Raw genomic sequence first — 18,780 nt, forward strand, 5'->3', positions numbered from 1 at the left:
CAGAGGTGCTTGTACTGTTCATTAAAAGTATCACAACCCACCACAGAGGTGCTAGTACTGTTCAATAAAAGTATCACAGCACCACAGGGAGGTGCTAGTACTGTTCAGTAAATATATTACAGCCTATCAAAGAGGTGCTAGTACTGTTCATTAAAAGTATCCCACACCATCAGAGATGTACTAGTACTGTTCATTAAAAGTATCACATATCACAGCCCCCCAGAGAGGTCCAAGTACTGTTCATTTAAAGTATCACAGCATCGCAGGGAGGTGCTAGTACTGTTCATTAAAAGTATGACAGCCCCACACAGAGGTGCTAGTACTGTCCAGTAAAAGTATCACAGCCCTGCAGCGAGGTGATAGTTCTGTTCAGTAAAAGTATTACAGTCCCGCATGGAGGTGCTACTACTGTTATGTTATGTTATGTTATGGTATATATTGTCTTATATAGCGTGCGGCTACTCAAAAGAGTGTCCCAGCGCTTTTATTAAAAACCTGTAGCAGAGTAACACAACGCAATGATATAAAAGCAAATCAACAGAAACAGAAAAACAGGATAGGGAGCCTAAAGGGCAAAAAGCCAAGTTTTAAGGCCCTTCCTAAAGGTTAGCAGATTGGTGGCACCGCGTAATGCCAGAGGCAAAGTATTCCACAACTGTGGCGCTAGCAGCCTAAAGGAACGGCCTCCAATATGAGCCCTTTTTACTTGCGGGACCACCGCAAGGAACAGTGATTCAGATCTTAAGGATCGAGCCGAGTAGTAAAAGGCAAGTCTCCTTTGAAGATATTTTGCTCCCACAGCATGAAGAGCCTTATAGGCCAAGGTCAAGGCCTTGAAAACTATCCGCTTCCGGATAGGCAGCCAATGGAGCGACTGCAGGAAGCCAGCAACTCTGGCTCGCCTATTCAGGCCATAAATGGCCCGTGCGGCCGAGTTCTGGACGACCTGGGGCCGCTGCAAAAGGTATTCCGGCAGGCCCAAATAGAGGACGTTAGAATAGTCCAGTCTTGAGCCAATCAAGGCCTGCACTGTCATCTTCCTGTGCTCCTCTGAGAGCAGAGGCAGAAACTTCCGGAGCATCTTGAGGAGGCCGAAACATGTTTCCGTTAGACCAAGGATCTGAGATCTTAACGTCAGACCATTATCCATCTTGATCCCCAAATTCTTAGCCAGCTGGGACGAGCAAGATGGAGGGAACATATTGACAGGCCACCATGCCTGCCAATCCGGATCGGATGTACCACAGAGGAAGAGTACCTGAGATTTATCTGAGTTGCACTTGAGGCTGTTAAGCTGGAACCATTTAAAAACAGCCCCAAGGCACTCACGGATACTCTCTCCATCAAAATCTCCTCCTTTCCTGCACGAGAAGAGGAGCTGGGTGTCATCGGCGTAGGATACGATCTGGGCCCCAGAAGACTCCGCCAATGCCACCAAAGGGGTCATAAAGATGTTAAAAAGAGTCGGGCTCAACACAGAACCCTGCGGAACTCCGACTCCCAAAGGCGGCATCACGGCAGAGCTGGGTGGGGCCCAGACCATTTGTCGGCGGCCAGCCAGGAATGATCTAAACCAACTAAGCACCGTCCCCCTCAGACCGATCTCATAAAGTCTGGCAAGAAGACCCTCATGGGGGAAGGTGTCAAAGGCCACCGACAGATCCAACATGACAAGCATGGCTTTGCCCCCCGAATCCAGTACCTCTTTAATGGCTTCAGACACCTCCAAAAGCGCCGGGTCGGTGCTTAGGTTGGGGCGGAAGCCAGACTGAGTAGAGTGCAATTAATTATGAGATTCCAAAAAGTTGGAAAGCACAATATGCACATGCTTCTCCAAGATCTTCGTCAGCGCAGGAAGGAGAGAAATAGGCCTGTAGTTGGCCAGGACTTCTGAATCAAGGCCTGGCTTCTTAAGCAAAGGAATGACCATTGCCTGCTTCCAAGCCTGCGGAACCACTCCCTGGCTCGAAGAGAGGTTCAAGAGTGGGTTCGCCAGCGGATTTATAACTTCCGCCATTTTTGCCAAAAATTTGGCCGGGCATGGGTCAAGAGGCGACCCAGATTTAAGATTGACCATAAGTGCCAATGATGAAGGGGCTGAAATAGATGGAAAATCTGCCAAGACTGGGCCCAAAGGGGCCAGTGAAACTGATCCGTCCTGTTCAGTAAAAGTGCACAGCCCATCAGAGAGGTGCTAATACTGTACAGTAAAAGAATCACAGCACCAGAGGGAAGTGCTAGTACTGTTCAGTAAAAGTATCACAGACCATGGGGAGGTGCTAGTACTGTTCGCTTAAAGTATCACAGCACTGAATGGAGGTTCTGGTACTATTAATTAAAAGTATCACAAATCACAGCCTGCAGGGAGGTACTAGTACTGTTCATTAAAAGTATCACATATCACAGCCCCCCAGGGAGGTGCAAGTACTGTTCATTTAAAGTATCACAGCATCGCAGGTAGGTGTTAGTACTGTTCTTAAAAGTATGACAGCCCCACACAGAGGTGCTAGTACTGTCCAGTAAAAGTATCACAGTCCTGCAGGGAGGTGCTAGTACTGTTCAGTAAAAGTATCACAGCACTGCAGGGAGGTGCTACTACTGTTCAGTAAAAGTGCACAGTCCATCAGAGAGGTGCTAATACTGTACAGTAAAAGAATTACAGCACCACAGGGAAGTACTAGTACTGTTCAGTAAAAGTATCACAGACCATGGGTTGGTGCTAGTACTGTTCGTTTAAAGTATCACAGCCCTGAATGAAGGTTCTGGTACTGTTAATTAAAAGTATCACAAATCACAGCCTGCAGTGAGGTGCTAGTACTGTTCATTAAAAGTATCACAGCCCCGCAGGGAGATGCTAGTACTATGCGGTAAAAGTAGCCTAGCTCGCAAAGAGGCGCTAGTACTGTTCAGTCAAAGTAGCACAACCTATCGGATAGGAGCTAGTACTGTTCAGATACAGTATCACAGCCCCACAGGGAGGTACTAGTACTGTTCATTAAAAGTATCACAGATTACAGCCCCGCAGAGAGGTTCTAGTACTGTGCAGTAAAAGTATCACAGCCATCACAGAGGTGCTAATACTGTTCATTAAAAGTATCACAACCCATCAGAGAGGTGCTACTACTGTTCAATAAAAGTATCACAGCACCGCAGGGAGGTGCTAGTACTGTTCAGTAAAAGTATCACAGCCGATCAGAGAGGTGCTAGTACTGTTCAGTAAAAGTATCACAGCCCTTCACAGAGGTCCTAGTACTGTTCATTGAAAGTATCACAGCACCGCAGGGAGGTGCCAGTACTGTCCAGTAAAAGTATCACAGCCCATCAGAGAGGTGATACTACTGTTCAGTAAAAATATCACAGCCCATCACAGAGGTGCTAGTACTGTTCATTAAAGGTATCACAGCCCATCACAGAGGTGCTGGTACTGTTCATTGAAAGTATCACAACCCATCACAGAGGTGCTATTACTGTTCAATAAAAGTATCACAGCACCGCAGGGAGGTGCTCGTACTGTTCAGTAAAAGTATCACAGCCCATCACAGAGGTCCTAGTACTGTTCATTAAAAGTATCACAGCACCGCAGGGAGGTGCTAGTACTGTTCAGTAAATGTATCAAGCCCATCGGAGAGGTGCTAGTACTGTTCATTAAAAGTATCACAGCACCGCAGGGAGGTGCTAGTACTGTTCAGTAAAAGTATCACAGCCCATCAGAGAGATGCTAGTACTGTTCAATAAAAGTATCACAGAGGTGCTAATACTGTTCATTAAAAGTATCACAACCCATCAGAGACGTGCTAGTACTGTTCAATAAAAGTATCACAGCACCGCAGGGAGGTGCTGGTACTGTTCAGTAAAAGTATCACAGCCGATCAGAGAGGTGCTAGTACTGTTCAGTAAAAGTATCACAGCCCATCACAGAGGTGCTAGTACTGTTCATTGAAAGTATCACATCACCGCAGGGAGGTGCTAGTACTGTCCAGTAAAAGTATCACAGCCCATCAGAGAGGTGCTAGTACTGTTCGTTTAAAGTATCACAGCCCTGAATGGCGTTGCTAGTACTATTATTCAAAATTATCACAAATCACAGCCTGCCGCATAGGTGCTAGTACTGTTCATTAAAAGTATAACAGCTCGCAGAGAGGTGCTAGTACTGTTCATTAAAAGTATCACAGTCCTGCAGGGAGGTGCTAGTACTGTTCAGTAAAAGTATCACAGCACTGCAGGGAGGTGCTACTACTGTTCAGTAAAAGTGCACAGTCCATCAGAGAGGTGCTAATACTGTACAGTAAAAGAATTACAGCACCACAGGGAAGTGCTAGTACTGTTCAGTAAAAGTATCACAGACCATGGGTTGGTGCTAGTACTGTTCGTTTAAAGTATCACAGCCCTGAATGAAGGTTCTGGTACTGTTAATTAAAAGTATCACAAATCACAGCCTGCAGTGAGGTGCTAGTACTGTTCATTAAAAGTATCACAGCCCCGCAGGGAGATGCTAGTACTATGCGGTAAAAGTAGCCTAGCTCGCAAAGAGGCGCTAGTACTGTTCAGTCAAAGTAGCACAACCTATCGGATAGGAGCTAGTACTGTTCAGATACAGTATCACAGCCCCGCAGAGAGGTTCTAGTACTGTTCAGTAAAAGTATCACAGCTATCACAGAGGTGCTAATACTGTTCATTAAAAGTATCACAACCCATCAGAGAGGTGCTACTACTGTTCAATAAAAGTATCACAGCACCGCAGGGAGGTGCTAGTACTGTTCAGTAAAAGTATCACAGCCGATCAGAGAGGTGCTAGTACTGTTCAGTAAAAGTATCACAGCCCTTCACAGAGGTCCTAGTACTGTTCATTGAAAGTATCACAGCACCGCAGGGAGGTGCCAGTACTGTCCAGTAAAAGTATCACAGCCCATCAGAGAGGTGATACTACTGTTCGGTAAAAATATCACAGCCCATCACAGAGGTGCTAGTACTGTTCATTAAAGGTATCACAGCCCATCACAGAGGTGCTGGTACTGTTCATTGAAAGTATCACAACCCATCACAGAGGTGCTATTACTGTTCAATAAAAGTATCACAGCACCGCAGGGAGGTGCTCGTACTGTTCAGTAAAAGTATCACAGCCCATCACAGAGGTCCTAGTACTGTTCATTAAAAGTATCACAGCACCGCAGGGAGGTGCTAGTACTGTTCAGTAAATGTATCAAGCCCATCGGAGAGGTGCTAGTACTGTTCATTAAAAGTATCACAGCACCGCAGGGAGGTGCTAGTACTGTTCAGTAAAAGTATCACAGCCCATCAGAGAGATGCTAGTACTGTTCAATAAAAGTATCACAGAGGTGCTAATACTGTTCATTAAACGTATCACAACCCATCAGAGAGGTGCTAGTACTGTTCAATAAAAGTATCACAGCACCGCAGGGAGGTGCTGGTACTGTTCAGTAAAAGTATCACAGCCGATCAGAGAGGTGCTAGTACTGTTCAGTAAAAGTATCACAGCCCATCACAGAGGTGCTAGTACTGTTCATTGAAAGTATCACATCACCGCAGGGAGGTGCTAGTACTGTCCAGTAAAAGTATCACAGCCCATCAGAGAGGTGCTAGTACTGTTCGTTTAAAGTATCACAGCCCTGAATGGCGTTGCTAGTACTATTATTCAAAATTATCACAAATCACAGCCTGCCGCATAAGTGCTAGTACTGTTCATTAAAAGTATAACAGCTCGCAGAGAGGTGCTAGTACTGTTCATTAAAGGTATCACAGCCCCGCAGGGAGATGCTATTACTGTTCGGTAAAAGTAGCCCAGCTCGCAAAGAGGTGCTAGTACTGTTCATTAAAAGTATCACAGCATCGCAGGGAGGTGCTAGTACTGTTCAGTAAAAGTATCACAGCCCATCAGAGAGGTGCTAGTACTGTTCATTAAAAAATCACAGCCCATCACAGAGGTGCTAGTACTGTTCAGTAAAAGTATCACAGCCCATCGGAGAGGTGCTAGTACTGTTCATTAAAAGTATCACAGCCCATCAGAGAGGTGCTAGTACTGTTCAGTAAAAGTATTATAGACCACAGGGATGTGCTAGTACTGTTCGTTTAAAGTATCACAGCCCTGAATGGCGGTGCTAGTACTATTATTTAAAATTATCACAAATCACAGCCTGCCGCATAGGTGCTAGTAGTGTTCATTAAAAGTATCACAGCTCGCAGAGAGGTGCTAGTACTGTTCATTAAAGGTATCACAGCCCCGCAGGGAGATGCTATTACTGTTCGGTAAAAGTAGCCCAGCTCGCAAAGAGGTGCTAGTACTGTTCAGAAAAAGTATCATAACCTATCAGAAAGGTGCTAGTACTATTCAGATAGAGTATCACAGCCCCACAGGGAGGTACTAGTACTGTTCATTAAAAGTATCACATATCACAGCCCCGCTGAGAGGTGCTAGTACTGTTCAGTAAAAGTATCACAGCCCCACAGGGAGGTACTGGTACTGTTCATTAAAAGTATAACATATCACAGCCCCGCTGAGAGGTGCTAGTACTGTTCAGTAAAAGTATCACAGCCCCTCAAAGCTGTGCTAGTACTGTTCAGTAAAAGTATCACAGCACCGCAGGGAGTTGCTAGTACTGTTCAGTGAAGTATCTCAGCCCATTAGAGAGGTGCTAGTACTGTTCATTAAAAGTATCACAGCCCATCACAGAGGTGCTGGTACTGTTCAATAAAAGTATCACAGCACCGCAGGGAGGTGCTCCTACTGTTCAGTAAAAGTATCACAGCCCATCACAGAGGTCCTAGTACTGTTCATTAAAAGTATCACAGCAGAGGGAGGAGCCTAGCTCGAAACCATGATGGCCGCCTGATCTCTCGGCTCCGCCGACCCTCTCGCCTTCCTCCCGTTTTCCGCCTCATCCTGCATTTCATCCTACACACGAGTGGCGGTAGCGGAAACGGGAGGCGAACCCGGACCTGCCGATGTGCTCCTCTGCTCGATCCCGGCTGTGAAAGTGCTGAGACGCCTCTGCCTCCTCCTGCCGCTGCGAGGCTGAGCCGAGTCTTTGTTCTCTTGCTGACCGGCTCTGTCCACAACGACGGCCGCCATTCCTGGCAGATCGGAATCGACCGACTACATGTGGCAAGCGCGTCTTGCCCCCTGGATCCTGCTCTATCGCTTTGCTGGCTTTGGGCGCCGCCGCCGCGAAGGCAACATTGTATTTAATCCTTAGCCGGGGACGGCGTCCTTGCTACTTTGTTCCTTGGCGAGTGGTGCCGACCGCCATCTTTGCAGCTTGCCTTTCTCTCCCGTGACGGCGGCTCCCGGGCTGCTTCTGGAATCGCGAACGTCTGCCCACACTGCATCGGCACTGAGTGACCATGGAGTCTGCCCCCCCTGTCCCCTTGGATGGGCGCTGCCATGGTATATATCGGCGAAGGGACCAGCTGAATGTGGAGGGGGATGGCGGCTACACCCCGGGTCAGTACTGCGACCATTTGCCCAGTGGAAAAACTGTGTCCTCTCTCCCTGATAAACCAGTACTGCTTGGTGACATCCTGGTAGCCCTATGTAACTTAAGAGCAGCTTTTGATATTGCTGGCCGCGAATTGGGGGATCGGCTGGATGGGATTCTATCGCCTACATCCTTGCTTGAACGCCTCTGGGAGCAGGACACTATGCCACACCCGGCTTCTACTCTCCTTCCCTCCTCTCCGGTTGCTATTGCCACACCTGGGGTGCGAGACCCTACTACTGCTGAAGTGCTAGCTGTTACTCCTTTGTGGTGGTTTGAAATTTCTGGAGATGCAATGTGGCTGAGGAACGATGCCCGGGTGCCACGTTTGGCGACCCCTCGCGGGGTTATTGACACTACTTGCTCATCTATCCTGGATTGGTTTCTACTGGCTTGGCTTGCCGATCCTGGTGGTTCACTAAGGGGCGCTACATCCTCCTGTACTGTGGTTCTCAACACGGCTGTTTGTTGGATGTACTTTGATGGACACCCCCCCGCTCGGATGTGGTCACTTCGCTCGCTCGCCTCCCCCAAGGTGTCTACCGTGAGGCTGGACTATGTCGCTGCTTCGCATCGCAGAGGGCAGGGATGAGGTTGTCTCTTCATATGCTCGGACTGTTTTTTGCTTGCACTGCTGGGACACTGATGGGTTGCCGGAGATAGTGAAGATTGGTATTGTATTGGTCGCGGGGTTTGGGATCGGGCAGCCGGAGTGATATGTGATGGTAGTCTTGGAAATATCCGATGGCCCTCCTCCGGTCTTATGTGTAACACGTTTCTTTTCTCTTTTTTCTTGCTTTTCTTTTCTTCCCTTCTCTGTTCTAAATTTCGGGTTCGGTTTGGGGGCGACAGGCACGTTGCTAGGGGGGGGGTCGGCCGTAGCCTCGGCATACGTGCAGGGTGGGGGGTGGGGGGTAGGGATTTTGTTTCAGTTTCAGTTTCTATGGGCCTCATTTTTATTATCTCCTCTTTCTTCCTTTTTCTTTCTTTTCCCTCTGGGTTTTCAGGTGCCTTGGGGTAGCGATACCTATTCTATCCGCTGTTGATACTGTCGTTTTAGTGGATTTGGGTGTACTGAGTCCGTGGGCGGGCGATGGCCAATATGTACTGTTTATTGTGCAACTATTCTGACGATTATTATTCTTTGCCGCATATCATGTCTCTTCCTCGTTTTGTTGCTAACTCGCAGGTTCGTTGCCTGCCAATTGCTCTCGGTGGATCGAATGCATCTGATCCTTCTTATCTACAAAACTTTTAAAAATTAACCTCACTTCTCCTCCGCCTAGCGGTCCTGTTTATTTCTCATGCCTTGGACACTTCTCGTTTGGTTTTTAGGGACCGCTGAGATGGCCTATCCTTACTTTTTGTGCTACAGATTGCTTTCGAGGCCGGCCTGTATGGTTGTAGGCCCGTATTTGTATGCTTACTATGCACAATAAAGGTTTTCAAAAATAAAAAAAATAAAAAAAAAAAGTATCACAGCACCGCAGGGAGGTGCTAGTACTGTTCAGTAAATGTATCACAGCCCATCAGAGAGATGCTAATACTGTTCATTAAAAGTATCACAGCCATCACAGAGGTGCTAATACTGTTCATTAAAAGTATCACAGCCCATCACAGAGATGCTGGTACTGTTCACTAAAAGTATCACAACCCATCACAGAGGTGCTCGTACTGTTCAGTAAAAGTATCACAGCCCATCACAGAGGTCCTAGTACTGTTCATTAAAAGTATCATAGCACCGCAGGGAGGTGCTAGTACTGTTCAGTAAATCTATCACAGCCCATCGGAGAGGTGCTAGTACTGTTCATTAAAAGTATCACAGCACCGCAGGGAGGTGCTAGTACTGTTCAGTAAAACTATCACAGCCCATCATAGAGGTGCTAGTACTGTTCATTAAAAGTATCACAGCCCATCAGAGAGGTCATAGTACTGTTCAGTAAAAGTATCACAGCCCATCACAGAGGTGCTAGTACTGTTCATTAAAATTATCGCAGCCCCGCAGAGAGGTGCTAGTTCTGTTCAGTAAAAGTGTCACAGCCCATCAGAGGTGCTAGTACTGTTCATTAAAAAACACAGCCCATCAGAGAGGTGCTAGTACTGTTCGTTAAAAGTATCACAGCCCATCAGAGAGGTGCTAGTATTGTTCAGTAAAAGTATCACAGACTACAGGGAGGTGCTAGTACTGTTCAGTAAAAGTATCACAGCCCTGAATGGAGGTGCTGGTACTATTAATTAAAATATCACAAATCACAGCCTGCAGGGAGGTGCTAGTACTGTTCATTAAAAGTATCACAGCTCGCAGAGAGGTGCTAGTACTGTTCATTAAAAGTATCACAGCCCATTAGAGAGGTGCTAGTATTGTTCAGTAAAAGTAGCCCAGCTCGGAAAGAGGTGCTAGTACTGTTCAGTAAAAGTATCACAACCTATCCGATAGGAGCTAGTACTGTTCAGATAGAGTATCACAGTCCTGAATGGAGGTTCTGGTACTATTAATTTAAAGTATCCCAAATCACAGCCTGCAGGGAGGTGCTAGTACTGTTCAATAAAAGTATCACAGCCCCGCAGGGAGATGCTAGTACTATTCGGTAAAAGTAGACTAGCTCGCAAAGAGGTGCTAGTACTGTTCAGTAAAAGAATCCCAACCTATCGGATAGGAGCTAGTACTGTTCAGATAGACTATCACAGCCCCACAGGGAGGTACTAGTACTGTTCATTAAAAGTATCACATATCACAGTCCCCCTGAGAGGTTCTAGTACTGTTCAGTAAAAGTATCACAGCCCCTCAAAGCTGTGCTAGTACTGTTCAGTAAAAGTATCACAGCACCGCAGGGAGGTGCTAGTACTGTTCAGTAAAAGTATCACACCCCCTGGAGAGAGATGCTAGTACTGTTCATTAAAAGTATCACAGCCATCACAGAGGTGCTAATACTGTTCATTAAAAGTATCACAACCCTTCAGAGAGGTGCTAGTACTGTTCAATAAAAGTATCACAGCACCGCAGGGAGGTGCTAGTACTGTTCAGTAAAAGTATCACAGCCGATCAGAGAGGTGCTAGTACTGTTCAGTAAAAGTATCACAGCCCTTCACAGAGGTCCTAGTACTGTTCATTGAAAGTATCACAGCACCGCAGGGAGGTGCTAGTACTGTCCAGTAAAAGTATCACAGCCCATCGGAGGGGTGCTAGTACTGTTCATTATAAGTATCACAGCCATCACAGAGGTGCTAGTAGTGTTCAGTAAATTATCACAGCACCGCAGGGAGGTGCTAGTTCTGTTCAGTAAAAGTATCACAGCCCATTAGAGAGGTGCTAGTACTGTTCAGTTAAAGGATCACAGTCCATCAGAGAGGTGCTAGTACTGTTCGTTAAAAGTATCATAGCCCATCAGAGATGTACTATTACTGTTCAGTAAAAGTATCACAGCCCATCAGAGAGGTGCTAGTACTGTTCAGTAAAAGTATTACAGACCACAGGGAGATGCTAGTACTGTTCGTTTAAAGTATCACAGCCCTGAATGGAGGTGCTGGTACTATTAATTAAAATTATCACAAATCACAGCCTGCCGGATAGGTGCTAGTACTGTTCATTAAAAGTATCAAAGCTCGCAGAGAGGTGCTAGTACTGTTCAGTAAAAGTATCACAACCTATCAGATAGGTGCTAGTACTATTCAGATACAGTATCACAGCCCCACAGGGAGGTACTAGTACTGTTCATTAAAAGTATCACATATCACAGCCCCGCTGAGAGGGGCTAGTACTGTTCAGTAAAAGTATCACAGCCCCACAGGGAGGTACTGGTACTGTTCATTAAAAGTATCACATATCACAGCCCCGCTGAGAGGGGCTAGTACTGTTCAGTAAAAGTATCACAGCCCCACAGGGAGGTACTGGTACTGTTTATTAAAAGTATCACATATCACAGCCCCGCTGAGAGGCGCTAGTACTGTTCAGTAAAGTATCACAGCTCATTAGAGAGGTGCTAGTACTGTTCATTAAAAGTATCACAGCCCATCACAGAGGTGCTGGTACTGTTCTTTAAAAGTATCACAACCCATCACAGAGGTGCTAGTACTGTTCAATAAAAGTATCACAGCACCGCAGGGAGGTGCTCGTACTGTTCAGTAAAAGTATCACAGCCCATCACAGAGGTCCTAGTACTGTTCATTAAAAGTATCACAACCCATCACAAAGGTGCTAGTACTGTTCAATAAAAGTATCACAGCACCGCAGGGAGGTGCTAGTACTGTTCAGTAAATGTATCACAGTCCATCGGAGAGGTGCTAGTACTGTTCTTTAAAAGTATCACAGCACCGCAAGGAGGTGCTAGTACTGTTCAGTAAAAGTATCACAGCCCATCAGAGAGGTGCTAGTACTGTTCACTAAAAGTATCACAGCCCATCACTGAGGTGCTAGTACTGTTCATTAAAAGTATCACAACCCACAGAGAGGTGCGAGTACTGTTCAATAAAAGTATCACAGCACCGCAGGGAGGTACTAGTACTGTTCAGTAAAGTATCTCAGCCCATTAGAGAGGTGCTAGTACTGTTCAATAAAAGTATCACAGCACCGCAGGGAGGTGCTAGTACTGTTCAGTAAAGTATCTCAGCCCATTAGAGAGGTGCTGGTACTGTTCATTAAAAGTATCACAACACATCACAGAGGTGCTCGTACTGTTCAGTAAAAGTATCACAGCCCATCACAGAGGTGATAGTATTGTTCAGTAAAAGTATCACAGACTACAGGGAGGTGCTAGTACTGTTCATTAAAAGTGTCACAGCCCATCACAGAGGTGCTGGTACTGTTCATTAAAAGTATCACAACCCATCACAGAGGGGCTCGTACTGTTCAGTAAAAGTATCACAGCCCATCAGAGAGGTGCTAGTACTGTTCAGTAAAAGTATCACAGCCCTGAATGGAGGTGCTGGTACTAATATTGAAAATGATCACAAATCACAGCCTGCAGGGAGGCACTAGTACTGTTCATTAAAAGTATCACAGCTCGCAGAGAGGTGCTAGTACTATTCAGATAGAGTATCACAGCCCCACAGGGAGGTACTAGTACTGTTCATTAAAAGTATCACATATCACAGCCCCGCTGATAGGTGCTAGTACTGTTCAGTAAAAGTATCACAGCCCCGCAGAGAGGTGCCAGTACTGTTCAGTAAAAGTATCATAGCACCGCAGGGAGGTGCTAGTACTGTTCAGTAAATCTATCACAGCCCATCACAGAGGTCCTAGTACTGTTCATTAAAAGTATCATAGCACCGCAGGGAGGTGCTAGTACTGTTCAGTAAATCTATCACAGCCCATCGGAGAGGTGCTAGTACTGTTCATTAAAAGTATCACAGCACCGCAGGGAGGTGCTAGTACTGTTCAGTAAAACTATCACAGCCCATCAGAGAGGTGCTAGTACTGTTCAATAAAAGTATCACAGCACCGCAGGGAGGTGCTAGTGAGGGAGGTGCTAGTACTGTTCAGTAAAAGTATCACAGCCCATCAGAGAGGTCATAGTACTGTTCAGTAAAAGTATCACAGCCCATCACAGAGGTGCTAGTACTGTTCATTAAAACTATCGCAGCCCCGCAGAGAGGTGCTAGTTCTGTTCAATAAAAGTATCACAGCCCATCAGAGAGGTCATAGTACTGTTCAGTAAAAGTATCACAGCCCATCACAGAGGTGCTAGTACTGTTCATTAAAACTATCGCAGCCCCGCAGAGAGGTGCTAGTTCTGTTCAGTAAAAGTGTCACAGCCCATCAGAGGTGCTAGTACTGTTCAGTAAAAAACACAGCCCATCAGAGAGGTGCTAGTACTGTTCGTTAAAAGTATCACAGCCCATCAGAGAGGTGCTAGTATTGTTCAGTAAAAGTATCACAGACTACAGGGAGGTGCTAGTACTGTTCAGTAAAAGTATCACAGCCCTGAATGGAGGTGCTGGTACTATTAATTAAAATATCACAAATCACAGCCTGCAGGGAGGTGCTAGTACTGTTCATTAAAAGTATCACAGCTCGCAGAGAGGTGCTAGTACTGTTCATTAAAAGTATCACAGCCCATCAGAGAGGTGCTAGTATTGTTCGGTAAAAGTAGTCCAGCTCGGAAAGAGGTGCTAGTACTGTTCAGTAAAAGTATCACAACCTATCGGATAGGAGCTAGTACTGTTCAGATAGAGTATCACAGTCCTGAATGGAGGTTCTGGTACTATTGATTTAAAGTATCCCAAATCACAGCCTGCAGGGAGGTGCTAGTACTGTTCATTAAAAGTATCACAGCCCCGCAGGGAGATGCTAGTACTATTCGGTAAAAGTAGACTAGCTCGCAAAGAGGTGCTAGTACTGTTCAGTAAAAGAATCCCAACCTATCGGATAGGAGCTAGTACTGTTCAGATAGACTATCACAGCCCCACAGGGAGGTACTAGTACTGTTCATTAAAAGTATCACAGTACCCCTGAGAGGTTCTAGTACTGTTCAGTAAAAGTATCACAGCCCCTCAAAGCTGTGCTGGTACTGTTCAGTAAAAGTATCACAGCACCGCAGGGAGGTGCTAGTACTGTTCAGTAAAAGTATCACACCCCCTGGAGAGAGATGCTAGTACTGTTCATTAAAAGTATCACAGCCATCACAGAGGTGCTAATACTGTTCATTAAAAGTATCACAACCCTTCAGAGAGGTGCTAGTACTGTTCAATAAAAGTATCACAGCACCGCAGGGAGGTGCTAGTACTGTTCAGTAAAAGTATCACAGCCCTTCACAGAGGTCCTAGTACTGTTCATTGAAAGTATCACAGCACCGCAGGGAGGTGCTAGTACTATTCATTAAAAGTATCACAGCATCGCAGGGAGGTGCTAGTACTGTTCAGTAAAAGTATCACAGCCCATCAGAGAGGTGATACTACTGTTCAGTAAAATTATCACAGCCCATCACAGAGGTGCTAGTACTGTTCATTAAAAGTATCACAGCACCGCAGAGAGGTGCTAGTTCTGTTCAGTAAAAGTATCACAGCCCATTAGAGAGGTGCTAGTACTGTTCGTTAAAAGTATCATAGCCCATCAGAGATGTACTAGTACTGTTCAGTAAAAGTATCACAGCTCATCAGAGATGTGCTAGTACTGTTCGTTAAAAGTATCATAGCCCATCAGAGATGTGCTAGTACTGTTCATTAAAAGTATCACAGCTCGCAGAGAGGTGCTAGTACTGTTCATTAAAAGTATCACAGCCCATCAGAGAGGTGCTAGTACTGTTCGTTAAAAATATCACAGCCCTGAATGGAGGTGCTGGTACTATTAATTAAAATTATCACAAATCACAGCCTGCCGGATAGGTGCTAGTACTGTTCATTAAAAGTATCAAAGCTCGCAGAGAGGTGCTAGTACTGTTCAGTAAAAGTATCACAACCTATCAGATAGGTGCTAGTACTATTCAGATACAGTATCACAGCCCCACAGGGAGGTACTAGCACTGTTCAGTAAAAGTATCACAGCCCCACAGGGAGGTACTGGTACTGTTCATTAAAAGTATCACATATCACAGCCCCGCTGAGAGGCGCTAGTACTGTTCAGTAAAGTATCACAGCTCATTAGAGAGGTGCTAGTACTGTTCATTAAAAGTATCACAGCCCATCACAGAGGTGCTGGTACTGTTCTTTAAAAGTATCACAACCCATCACAGAGGTGCTAGTACTGTTCAATAAAAGTATCACAGCACCGCAGGGAGGTGCTCGTACTGTTCAGTAAAAGTATCACAGCCCATCACAGAGGTCCTAATACTGTTCATTAAAAGTATCACAGCACCGCAGGGAGGTGCTAGTACTGTTCAGTAAATGTATCACAGCCCATCGGAGAGGTGCTAGTACTGTTCTTTAAAAGTATCACAGCACCACAAGGAGGTGCTAGTACTGTTCAGTAAAAGTATCACAGCCCATCAGAGAGGTGCTAGTACTGTTCACTAAAAGTATCACAGCCCATCACTGAGGTGCTAGTACTGTTCAATAAAAGTATCACAGCACCGCAGGGAGGTGCTAGTACTGTTCATTAAAAGTATCACAACCCACAGAGAGGTGCTAGTACTGTTCAATAAAAGTATCACAGCACCGCAGGGAGGTGCTAGTACTGTTCAGTAAAGTATCTCAGCCCATTAGAGAGGTGCTAGTACTGTTCATTAAAAGTATCACAACCCACAGAGAGGTGCTAGTACTGTTCAATAAAAGTATCACAGCACCGCAGGGAGGTGCTTGTACTGTTCAGTAAAGTATCTCAGCCCATTAGAGAGGTGCTAGTACTGTTCAGCAATAGTATCACAGCCCATCACAGAGGTCCTAGTACTGTTCAGTAAAAGTATCACAGCCCATCAGAGAGGTGCTGGTACTGTTCATTAAAAGTATCACAACCCATCACAGAGGTGCTCGTACTGTTCAGTAAAAGTATCACAGCCCATCACAGAGGTGCTAGTATTGTTCAGTAAAAGTATCACAGACTACAGGGAGGTGCTAGTACTGTTCATTAAAAGTATCACAGCCCATCACAGAGGTGCTGGTACTGTTCACTAAAAGTATCACAACCCATCACAGAGGTGCTCGTACTGTTCAGTAAAAGTATCACAGCCCTGAATGGAGGTGCTGGTACTAATAATGAAAATGATCACAAATCACAGCCTGCAGGGAGGCACTAGTACCGTTCATTAAAAGTATCACAGCTCGCAGAGAGGTGCTAGTACTGTTCAGTAAAAGTATCATAACCTATCAGATAGGTGCTAGTACTATTCAGATAGAGTATCACAGCCCCACAGGGAGGTACTAGTACTGTTCATTAAAAGTATCACATATCACAGCCCCGCTGATAGGTGCTAATACTGTTCAGTAAAAGTATCACAGCCCCGCAGAGAGGTGCCAGTACTGTTCAGTAAAAGTATCATAGCACCGCAGGGAGGTGCTAGTACTGTTCATTAAAAGTATCAAAGCTCGCAGAGAGGTGCCAGTACTGTTCAGTAAAAGTATCACAACCTATCAGATAGGTGCTAGTACTGTTCAGATAGATTATCACAGCACCGCAGGGAGGTGCTAGTACTGTTCAGTAAATGTATTACAGCCCATCGGAGAGGTGCTAGTACTGTTCATTTAAAGTATCACAGACCCGCAGGGAGGTGCTAGTACTGTCCCATTGACAGCATCACCACCCTGATGAGAGGTGCTGGTGCTGTCCCAATTCACAGTATTACCGCCCTGCACAGAGGTCCTCGTACTGTCCCATTTACAGTATTAATAGCTCAGCTGAGAGGTGCTGGTACTGTCCCATTCACGTTATCACAGCCCTGCTGGGAGGTGCTGGTACTGTCCCATTCACAGTATCACAGCCCTGCAGAGAAGTGCTGTTACTGTCATGTTCACAGCATCCCCACACTGCGGAGAGCTGCAGGTACTGTCCAATTCACAGTATCACAGCCCAGCTGAGAGGAGCTAATACTGCCCATTTACAGTTTAATCGCTCAGCGGAGATGTGCTGGTACTGTCTCATTCACAGTATCACAGCCCTGCTGGGTGGTGCTAATATTGTCCCATTCACAGTATCGCCGCTCTGCTGAGAGGTGCTGGTACTGTTCCATTCACAGTATGACAAGTCCTCCTGAGAGGTGTTACTACTGTCCTCCTCATAGTATCACCGCCCTGCAGAGAACTGCTTGTACTGTCCCATTCGCAGTATCACCACCCTTCTTAGATCTACCTCTATTCTCGCAATAAATGACAGCTGATAGATAGTTGATTGACTGAGTGAGGCATGGTGCCTGCAAGGTGCATGCTGCGGCGGTAGACAGGTGGGAGGATGGCGAGAGCCCTTACCTGCCTTGGAAGCCTCCTGCCCGGCGAGGGCAGCGCCCCTCTCCCTTACAGCCGCCTCGCCAACCCCTGCTCCCGCTGTCGGACTTCGACCGTCTCACTTCCACTCCAACTCCGAAATTACAAATTAGGCGCGCGAGAAGAGAGCGTGCGCTGCGTCCTATCGGGGCACGTGCATCCCTGCACTAGCCGGGGAGCGCGCGGGAGAGCGCTACGGATGGAAAGGAGAGAGGGAGAGGGGCACGAGAGCCCGAGGTAGCATCCAAGTCATGATGTCATCGGTGATGTCACCGCTGACAAAGCCTCCACACCTACTGGGCGCATTCCTCTTACCCCCGCCCCGCCGACACAGAAACACGGAGAAATGGCAGAATTGTCTCACTTGGTGCAGGGCGAGGAGACGGTGGGAGGAAATTGGCCCGAACGATCCCAGCCGTTGGCGACAGCCCAGCTCTGGAGTTGTTTTCACAGTTGCCGGTGCACTATCTCCACACACTTCCTAAGTCATTCCATTCCCTGGCCCTCTGTTCTGAGACATGGCGCAGTGATGGAAAAAGAGGACCGGAAGAGCGCGGCGACAGGCTTGGCGCACTGTCCCAAAGTGGGGCGGGGGGCTTCTTTGGGTTTTACTTGGGTTCGCACTTGTGAGAGGATATGTTTGGGGGGCTGGGTCACACGCCCTCCAGTAGTGGCACTGTAGGAGAAAAGGCAAGGACAGTTTCGAGATCAGGATGGCGAAGCCCAAAGGACGTTTAGAGGAAATTACATTAACTTTTTGTATGCTTTTGGCAACATTCCACTCTTTCCTACCTTGGTGTATAGAATTTTCAAACCATCACTATGTTCAGGGAGTTAGGTAGTTATGTCTGCAGTGTCAGCAGTGAATGAGCGTCAAACGTAGGTTTTGTTCCGTGGGGCTACAGGGGGCTGGGAGGGGGGGGGGGCACGTGTGTGGCTCACAGACAATGACGCTATGACTTCCAAAGAGTCTTGCAGGTAATGCAAGCTCTGATGGCTCAGTTGGTAATGTAGAGTCTCAGATGGGGCCACTGAGTCTTTCATCCCCCTAAAGAGGATAACGTGAGCACCAATGAGTTGGGTAATGATAAGCATGTTATTCAGCAGAGCGCCAAGAATGCCATAGATAAAAAGGTACGTGCTATACGCTGTCTATCATGGTGTGAGTGTGAGGATAGGTTCAAACCGATTCACAGTCCCCTCCTTCCAGCCACACATCATGGAAAGGCTCACAGACCACGTTGCCTGTTCATTGTTGTGAGTTCGGTTTTCAGCAGAGATTCGCAGACCCTGCTGTGCATCCATATTGGCCAGCTTCCAGCAGAAATTAATGGGGCAGATTTACAAGCCCCTTGCGCCACATTTGCGTCACTTTTCCCATGTTAAACGTGACGCAAAAGTGGCGCAAGGGGCTTGTAAATCAGCCCCATGGACTGTGCTG

At 46.5% G+C, this 18,780-nt stretch overlaps 1 protein-coding gene across 15 annotated transcripts in view; it reads right to left on the reverse strand.

Moving 5' to 3' along the window:
* The window catches only part of TNXB (tenascin XB), a 743,838-nt gene extending 726,156 nt beyond the window's left edge, over window positions 1-17,682 (reverse strand). For 8 of the 15 annotated variants that reach the window (XM_086924531.1, XM_086924530.1, XM_086924535.1 and 5 more), the window contains exon 1: window positions 17,325-17,682. The gene's annotated coding sequence lies outside the window, so the exon portion shown is untranslated. The remainder of the gene's footprint in view (window positions 1-17,324) is intronic. The other 7 variants (XM_086924541.1, XM_086924540.1, XM_086924539.1 and 4 more) reach the window with 3 other exon arrangements.
* Between the last annotated feature and the right edge of the window lie 1,098 nt (window positions 17,683-18,780).

Source organism: Lissotriton vulgaris, chromosome 5, assembly GCF_964263255.1.
Source record: "Lissotriton vulgaris chromosome 5, aLisVul1.2, whole genome shotgun sequence".
Taxonomy (NCBI): Eukaryota; Metazoa; Chordata; class Amphibia; order Caudata; family Salamandridae; genus Lissotriton; species Lissotriton vulgaris.